Source organism: Abrus precatorius, unplaced genomic scaffold, assembly GCF_003935025.1.
Source record: "Abrus precatorius isolate BTA unplaced genomic scaffold, Abrus_2018 Scaffold4, whole genome shotgun sequence".
In the NCBI taxonomy this organism is placed as follows: Eukaryota; Viridiplantae; Streptophyta; class Magnoliopsida; order Fabales; family Fabaceae; genus Abrus; species Abrus precatorius.
The window spans coordinates 14,927,048-14,937,576 of record NW_020874384.1 but is presented as its reverse complement, the minus strand read 5'-3'; positions in this window follow the sequence as shown (position 1 = coordinate 14,937,576).

The window sequence follows — 10,529 nt, the reverse complement described above, 5'->3', positions numbered from 1 at the left end:
ATATTTAAAATTTATAGCTATTACGCGGAGGCTACTATATAGTATATATTTTAATTTGCCTTTATTATATTTTTGTATTGATTTTCACTTTTTGATAATTTTTTCTTAATTTAGTGTTTTAAATTTTTAGTTGTTATAATATTTCAGTTATTTCACGACTGTACCTTTCTATATAATTCATAAATTGTTATTTTTTATTGAAAGAGTTTATAATATAAGATGTGAGATTTATTTTTTTATGAGAAAATTTTGGAATTTTTAAATTTTTTTATGAAATAAGATTTTTAATCGGCAAGCTTTAGAGTGATTTAATGGGTTTAGTTAAGGGAGATTTAAAGAAACATTTAAGAATTCCAGAATTTTAGTTAATGTATAAAAAGGGAGGGATTTGATTGGAATAGTAAAAAAAAAACTTTATTGTAATACTGAAAAATCGAGAAACTATGTTAAAATGAAAGATTACTGGAGGACCAACTAATAATATATTACGAACGGACGAGTTTAAAATAAAAAACTAGTTCAAATGAGTTAATCACTCATGTTTTCTCAGGCGTGTGGGTTGTATTTTATTTAACTTGTGATAGAAGTTTAATTTATGTTACTATTTAATTTAATTTTTTTGACTTTTAAAAGCTCTTATTAATAAATTTATTCAAACTATACTTAATATTTTTAGTCTATATAAATTTGCAGCATAAACATCTTTAGCTAGTTCAACATAAATGGACGGGCTTTATATTTATAACCAATGTGACATCTAAATTGTTGGATCCGTTATGAGTGTGTTTGATATAAATGTGCATGTATACTTGTTTCCACGCATAACATGTACCAAATACATCGTACATTAACACAATATTGAGTTATAATAGCAATAAGTGGTTTCACTGTATTACATTGAAATTAATTTTTAAAATACAACTTAAAGCCTTTCTTTTTCTTGTAAGGAAATCAAGCTTAATTTCATAATTAATGAAATGATATTTTCCTCTACTAAATACGGATAAAATTGAATTCAGACTCATAGTTGTGGGTTAAATTACACAAAGAATAATGCTTCTAGGATGGATTTTAGTTGCATGAACCATGCAGCTAGACACATTCCTGTTAAAGTCAAAATGTTGAAGAAATGAGCTAAAGATGTTCGTCTTTCCTACAATTGTGGAATGCTTTGGCAAATTAAAATTACCGTTCTTTTAATGTATATTGAAGCCTTCTTCGATTCTCTCTTAAAACTTCAAATTCATTCAGTTAGAACTGGTGGAGCAATTATAGCAACAAAATGTGTGCTTTTCTTCGTAAAATCATTTATTTAGGAAAGTAAAAACCTAATGAAGTTGATATTTGATACTACTGGGAATGAATGATTCAGGTCATGATCAAAATAGAGAGAAAATCAAACCCGAATAAGGTGAGACATTATAGTCAATACTTTGCATGGAAAATGTTTTTTAGACATTCAAAAGAGTGTACAGAGATAGAAAGAAAAGAGAGAAAAGTAATAAATAATATAATAATATCTCTAATAGTCTATTACTTTAAGTTGCTTGAATCCCACGGAGATATATCATTTTCTTTTATCTTTTATAATTTACTCTCCTTGTATTATATATTTTGAAAATTTTATTAAATAGATATAACATTTCAACAAAATAAGAATTTAAACTCAATCATTAAAGTAAATGTCATGAAATCATCATAATTTTTACAGTATTAGATCTTTATTGATATTTGACTCATCTAAAGATAAACGAAGTAAGAAAATAATATTCAAAAGGATAATAAAAGTTCGATATAATAAATATTTAAATTTAAAAGTAATGATATGTATATATGTATATATAATTTTTTTTATTTTTAAAAAGCTAAATTGCAAATGGTGTATTGATAATCTTGAGATAAGATATAGGGGTGTTTAAGTGAGTCAAGCAAGGAACCCATTAAAAATGTTCCTGTGTAATAAGAAAAAAATAAAAGAAGTATTGAATGAGAATTGATATTATTATTAGAATTTGCAATATTTATAAATCAAAATTGTAGCAAAAAATCCAACGTGGGCCCCTCCTATGTACACTCGAATCACAATGACACAAACTTAAGACATGAAAGGAGAAGCAGTGGCCCTGTCCTACTTTGTACTTTCTTGATCGTTCCATCCCCAAACTTGACCTTCTTATGCAGTATCAGTCCTCACAACCATCACACATCACATTCTCATCCCCACCCACATGAACCTCATTTTGGACTTTGATGGCAGAAATTTAGACAATTATTATCCACCACTTCATACATCACCAAATAATCAATCAAACCATCTTTGTTCGAAAATTTGAAAAAATAAAAAAAATTGAAGATAATAGAAGAAAGAATAAAGAAAGGTTAATGCAAAAAATTTTAAATTAAAAGAGTTGAACTTAAAAATATGAAGTTAGCGGATTTTGGAGGGTTACTAAACATTTTCTTATTTAAAAAATTCTAATTTAGAAACAGCTTATTTGGCTTTATATTTTATTTCTTAAGTAATTACAGAAATATCAAAATTTTTAATTTTTTTCATTTTAAATAATAAGAATCCTATTTTCATTACAGGGATAAATATTCTAAAATTAAAAAAGTAAACAAGTGTTTTTATAATTATTTGTGAAAATGGAAAACTATATTCTGAAACTAAAAGGTACATATTTCGCCAATATAAAAAAAAATTTAAATATATTGAAGCAAATAAATTTAAATACTAACAGTAAAAAATTAAATTATTTTAGATCTCAGTAAAACCTTTTTCAACTTACAATTATCAGATTACTAGGGAAAACATCCGAACTCCATCTTACCATGTCTATTTTCACTTTTACAAGTACGAATACCTGCAGCTAAAAAAATTCAAATAATTTTAAAAATGTTGCTCAAAAACATTTAAAACTATTTATGTTTTAATTCAACATGATGTTATTTCGCATATTCCAGAATCACACCAGAAGGGTTAAGACTTGAAATTTACTGGTTTAAAACAAGATACGTGTTTAGACATAATAAAATTTAAATACTTATTTTTTTCAATTTTCAATTGTATTATGCTTATAAATATTGTTTTTAAAACTTTTATATTTATTTTTATCCATTTAAGTTATCAATTTCTTTTTGGTCGAGATCATTTAAATTATCTGAACGCTATAATTGTTTATTCTTGTCTCTTCAGACATGTAAGTTGTTTCATAGATATGTACGAAAACGCCAAAAAGTAGTAGAAGAAGCTGAGCCCGACGTGCATCTCAGCCAAAGTGGATAATGGACATGGGACTTCAGAGTATGTATTTACTGGACTTGTTAATGATAGTAACTGTTTGATTGAATGAGGTTTGAAGTTTTGTTCTTGTAATCAATATTCCAACCCCCTACATTATCAAGTTGAGTTTAACTCAATCAATGAATTGTCGTGAAAACGAAAATTTTAATTGAAAAAACTCAAATTTTGTAAATACAGTCTTGAGTTTGATGAGTGTGAAAGGGACACAACATAAGTGCGTATGATTCTCCTAAGTTACTAATCTTATACACTCTTTTTATAATCACCGTTGTTTATTGTTATCTCAGTTATTTAGTACAAAAGTCATATGAGTGATAGATAATGAAAGGTTTATTATTGTATAAAAAATCTTATTTGAGCACGTTAATGTTAAATATTTAATAGTGTTAGAAAAATGTTAACATCGTCTTAACGGTTGGCGATAAAAGTAGCAGCAAACAAGATGGCTATCTTTTCTCTCTTTTGTTATTTGTGTTCCAACTCCCAACACAAAACACTTGAAAACGGAAGAACGTGAAGTTGCACTCCATCTTGATTCTTGCATTTCAAATCTCTTTTATTATGATGGGTGCCTCAAGAAAGTGGGTAAAAGCGTTAACCGGGTTCAAGAAACCGGACAAGGATGAAAATGTAAGTTTTGTTGTCTATACAGCGCAATGCATCCAAAAGATCAAGGTTTTTTCCTTTTTTATTTGGTTTGTAACTGTATGTGTAGGTAAAGGGTCTGATTCTCTAACTGATTTTTTTACAGCCTAATACTTTAAGTTACTCAGACATGGACGAATCCAAACCTCTTTCTGCGACTTCTTGGTAACATCAAGACCCTTCATTTTTAGCTATAAAATAAATTTATTGGACATACATTTCGGAATAATTTGTTCTGTCCTGATTTTCTTTTCTTACTCTGCTCTCTGTATTTACGTGGTTTTCCAGTTGTTGGACTTTTTGCTAGGCCATCTACATGAAGCATTCATATAGAGATGAGTTGAAAACAGTTGTAAACTTGTATGGTAACGTGGTCTGTATCCGATATGCTTATTTTATTTGAAATAAAAATCCATCGATGTTTATAATTTTAAAATTAATTTGCTCATGTAGACGTGCAAAACTTGTATTATGTTTTCGTGAACATTCCACCTTCCCTACCTTTTATTTTCAATGAAAATATGCAATTTGTCTGAAATCTGTTATGTCCCTAAGGTCTATCTCATCTACTTCTCTTGCTGAGCATCTTATATTTTATCATTTCTTTTCAGAGCCATTAGTGGTCATTTGAGACTTTTAACCTTGAATACTTTTAAGTTAACCTGCTTGAATACTGTTGCAGTGTTGCTTTGGATAAACTTTTATCTTATGTCTTGCTCTCCTGTTGTTTGGAGTATAGTAATGGGTTTTTTTGTTGCCTGCTGGAATTTACAGTAAGCTCCATCAGATTCTAATAGCCAAGCCACAGGTGTAAAGTACTGAGAGTGCAGAAGATATTAAAACAAATTTCTGATCTTATTTGATAGTTGAAAGTGACAATGAATGTCTTGATTCAATTGGTAAACTTTTCCTAACGTTTTAGGCTAGTTCCGCGATAAAAATAACCAAAAAAATTATGTTCAACTTGGCTATATGGGCTTTCCATTGAGATGAGCAAGAATTCACTTTCACAGTTTTAATCAATTTAAAATCAACCTGGGTGTTGGGTGCAAGACCTAATCCCTCTTTCTTAGAGCAATATGTATATCTAGGTCTGAATTGTCATCAATTAAATGTGAGGAAGAATCAGGAAAAGATGTGTTGCCTGTGTGAGTATTTTTCCAGTTCTGAACTTGGGTTAGAACGCTGATTGTGGTTTGGAAATATGTAGTTTTCTACCTCCTTTTGAGGCTTCTGCCTTTGACTTCTACTAGAATATACTTGCTTCTCCTCTATTTCATGTCCAGAATATTTATTTTCAATACAACAATGGTAACAGGTTCTCGTTCTATGGATGAAAAATACAACTTGTTTTTTTTTTTGTATGGTTGAACTTGGGTATAAGACTGCAACTCTTTTAGTTGTTACTGTTAGTGATTTGTGTTAATAGTGACCAGTTTTTTATTTAGAAATGTTTCTACTATGATGAATGTTGAATGTTGTTTCAATCGCCTCCTCTTTGGTATTGTATGACTAAGTTTCTTTTGTTTGTGATGTGATACAATTTACACTGTAGTTTCAAGCTACCCTTATTCTACTCCGATGTTTGTGCATACAGCTTTCCTACTATGGAGCCTGATTCTGGTCATACAAACTGTCTTTCAAGAGAAGGCTTGGAGGCTATTCAGAGGATTACGAAACCCCATTGCATATGTGGCAGTAAGTCTAGGTAGACGCAGTTCAGATTCACTCCTCAGCATTTGGAAATCAAGTTTCTCTTTTTCATTTCTGGTGTAGGTGAATCAAATAAAACAATTTTGATCAAAATGCTAGCTTTTTTTTTTTGGGTTGTGCTATTGAATTTATTCACTTTTGCTTTTATAGATTTAGTGCTACTTAATTAAGATGATTTGATTCAAATGCTACTAGAGAGCTTGAAATGTCTCCATGGGACCATGACCTTGGCATGCATTAAGGTCATGTATTTTGTTTGACATCGGTGGTTAGTTGATTTAGAATTTCACTCTATGTTAGAAAATTTCCTTTTGGTGGAAAAGGAATGGAGATTAGCAATAAACTTGTTGGACAACCTTAATATTAAAAATTTGGTGAGTAAACTTTCCACTTTTCTTAAAACTATGCATATGGGCATTCCAAAATTACGATTTTGTTATGAAACTGTCTTTGAAGCTTGAAAATGTCCAACAAAAAAAATGACATGTAAAAATAAAATGTGAAAAACTATTGACAATAGGACTAACTTGTATGGGGCCAATTTTGTTATTACTCCCTTGTCTCACCCTATCCTTTTCTCAATCGAAGGAACAAGTATTTACTATTTATGTTCACAAGATTTTTTTATTGTTGATTTTTATCCCTCGATTTTAATATTCAAATTTATCGATAATGTATTTTATAAAAGATAAAAGAGATCATATTCATTCCTTTATCTATGAAATTATCCTTATCGATATTTTTGGTTATATTTTGATATTCTGTGATATTTGTTATGAATTTTTATGTTTTTATTATTATAATGTATTATCTAGTATAGTATTAAATTCTCAATAATCTAAAATAGCTCAAGTGCACATGAAACTCTCATTGGCATTGCTAAGCATTTTAGTTGATTGAAAAAGACTTATTCATTACTTAATGAATGTGTTTGAAGTGAATGTTAGAATTACATAAATTCTTATCACAAATAAAAGTTGTGAGTATTTGGGTTTAAATATTAAAAGTTTCTTTTCTTGTATGTTTAGCTCTCACTTAAGGTTTCTTTCTAGAACTTAACATGTTTCTTAATTGAAATTGTATTTCACATGTTTGAACATATATGATTGAGACATTTCTTTCTTTTAAATTACTTGATCATAATGACTCACCTTACGTTAAAATTATTTGTTAACCCTTTCGAGCCTTTTATCCTTCCTTTCTTATTAAACTTCATACAAGCATAAAGTGAAAAACTCATGTGCTCCTCGTCAACAATGATTGGTTCATATAGGTTATATCATACGATGAGTTTTTGAATTAAGTTTCGGGTTGTATATTCATTGCTTGAAAACAAGCAAATATCTTGAGTTTGGAGTGAGGTATCAAGAATACTTATTAGAATGAAAGAAAGAAAAATAAAAAAAGAAAAGAAAAGAAAATTTAAAAATATACTTTGAAAAAAAAAGAAGCCAAAAATAAGAAGAAAAATAACACTTTGCGAAAGTATGTAATACAAAGATAATAATAATAATAATGAAAGTAAAAAAAGTGAAAATTAAGTAAAACGTTGAATGTGCCTAATCTTATTTTTATGAGTTTAACTCATCGTCTTATATTCTTTAGTCTTTTTTAATTTAGTCACATTCCACTATATTACCCACCTTGACTTTAACTTTATTACAATTCTAACAAAAGTTCTCATGATGTGTTTGCGTTTCAAGTAAAAATTTTAGAATATCATCAAGTTTATGTAATGGATCTTAATATAAGGTTACAAATGAGAGTAAACATTGTCTTTTAACACTTAAGAGGGAGATACTAAATTTAGAAAGGAATATGATTTAGGTTTATATTTTTTTTATTTGAAACTTTTGGGCATTTAATTTTTGTGAGTCTTTTAAGTTAAATTTAAAAGGTGTTGTTGATGGATTTATGTGTTGCTTATTTGAATTTGTGAATCTAATACTAGCTAATTTTTACATAAGAAAGTTAGAAACCTAAAATTTCATTGCAAATGTCACTTTTGTGTTATTTCATGGTAAAATATTGTTAATTTGAAAAGGCTAAAATAATATACAAGATGTATAACATTAAAATAATGCAAAAATGTGTAAGTCTAAAAAGTGTTAAAAGTTTGCAGTGTTTATAAGATATAAGCTTATCACATTTAAAAAATTAAGATATATTTTAAGAAAATAAAAACATCTAATTAAGGTGCGTAAACAGTAATATAATAGAAATTATTTACCAAGTTTTCTTCAATGAATTAGTGTGTATTTGAATTAATTTATCTTATTATAAAATATATTAAGTTTTTTAAGACCACATTTCTATATTCAAGTTTTAAAGTTAATTTTAAGCATTTAAAATTAAGTGAATTTTATTAAAAAGACATTTATTATATTAAAATTATAAAGATGATAAATATTTTTAAATAAAATGTATTATTATTAATTATTTAAATTTAGTCATGAAGATTGGGGTTAATATATTATAATCAAGATTTGACTATAAAAAAGTATCATATTTATCTGTTAAAGAAAACATAGTTTTTTTGTTTTTTGTTTAAACTGTTGAATTGATAACGAAGAAAAGGTGGATGTGAAGTGGGCAACGAAGAGATAAGGAAAGTTGGAGCTCAAGTCTATTCAAAGGACACTAAGCATGAGACAGGAATTGAAGCGTGTCCCTCTCTTTATTTTTCTTTTTCCTGTTTTGGGTTGCAGAATTCCATCCCTTCCCATTATTGCATCTTCATTTCTTTGGTACAAAGAGAACCCAATGATGTGTGAAGAGTGAAAAGGAAATAAACGTCTCTGTGATTTAATGGCTGGCCCTATGCATGATGTGCTCTCTTTTTTCTTAGGCGTGCATTGCTTTTGGTATCCAACTTGGTTTTCTTCTAATCTTCTTGCCGGAAAAGAAAAAGACAATCAAACCCATTCATTCTAGTTAACAAATAAATCAATCTTACTTATTATTATATAATAACAATTCTGCAGCAAAGGCATGCACGCGATCAATATCAAGAACACGAGCGGCAAAAAAGAGAAAAGTGGAACCCAAAATCATTTTAAAAATACTAAGCATTAGAGTTCTTTCTTTTAATATGATTATTATCTAATAATTAAATATTAAATCTTTAATACAGATGTTGTGAGTCTACATTAATATTATATTATATTAATATTTGATATATTAATTAATAGTATCTAAAATTTTATATACTGATAAAGTTATTTGTTAATGTAATATATCAATGTATTAGAATAAACCTGTAATATTTTTACTAATATTTTCATTTATATACATAAAACTATAATAATAGAGATTAATGCCATATTTAATTGTTAGTATATGATAATTATTTTTTGGGTAGTATGTTTCAGCAAATATTTTTACCTTTTTAATATTACTTGTATATCATGTAAATATTTTATGTTTATGTGTATATGTTGCTTCTATAACAAATATTTTTTTTCCATCCTTGTGTGTATGTTGTTTTAATTAAATATTATAAACTTGTAATTCTAAAATATATTTTCTGATTTTAGATGAGTTGGATTCAAAAATTGACTTGAACAATCTTTTAAAATATGAAATTGTTTGGTTTTTTTTCTTGTTATAAAAAATTCATTTGCCCTTAGTCTCTAATGTTATAAAAATTATATGCTTTTAATGTGTAATCATAGACAAAAATTACATCAAGTTAGTTAAATATAAAAATAAAATAAAATGTTTTTTTAAAATATTAATATTTTAAAACTTAAAAAATAGTGATTACTTGCATGGCCGGAGAAACATTGTGGCTCTGATAAGCCCTTTTGGGTTGAGAGGTGTGTCGAACAAAGCAGCTACAGAGGGACAAGATGAAATAATAAACCTTAGTTTAAACTTTAAACTTTAATAGCTCCTCTCATGCCAGAATCAGAGTTCACCTTTTGGGCTGAATATGTTTTTGATGCCACAAATGGAGTTCACATTACCACTAGAAGTTGGTTTTGCATGCATGAGATAATTTAAACTTGCTGTGTATTGTTTATGTTTGAATCAGGATAAGTAAACTTTAATTTTTTTTAATTTATTGAATTAATTTTGATAAAGAAAAACTTGTAGTAATTAAAGAGATTTATATTTAGGTGTTCTAAATTTAAAATACATGTTGATGAAATTACGTAGTTTTAATAATTTCGGCAAATTAAATTTTTTAGAAGTACAGTTATTAAAGAATGCATGAGATTTTTTTTCAGAAAATGTTTACAAGAAGAAAGGCATCAAAGATTATTATTAAATTGTAACAATATCACATATTAGTTAAAAATATAATTAAAATATTACTCATAAGACATGAATAATGTTTCCCCTTTAAATTAGATTTTGACAGTGAATTACAGTAAATTTATTTTTAATATGAAATTATAGTTTATCGAATTTAATATTTTTTATATGTCCAATTTTAACAATTTTACGCATTAAACATTTAATTTTAGAGCATGTGAAAAATGTGCTAAGATGGTGTTTTATATTTATTAATAATATTCTTTAAAAATAAAATTTATAAATGAATTGAATATTTTAACATGACGTAGTCATGCCTTCTAATCATATTAAATTGGGAGAAAAAGAGAGAAAATAATATATTTTTAATTTTAAATTAAAAATTATATATAATATAAATATATAATATAATATATTAAATTTATATTAATATATCAATTTATATTTTTTATTTTAAAAAAATATTTTCAATATATTTATTTAAAATACAAAAATTCTCTTTTCTTTCAAAATATTTCGTCCCAAGCAACCCTTCTATCTGGCTACATTAGTTGAATGCACTGCTATTTAGTTCACTTAGAAAAGTGTTTGTTTTTGTTTTTTTTCA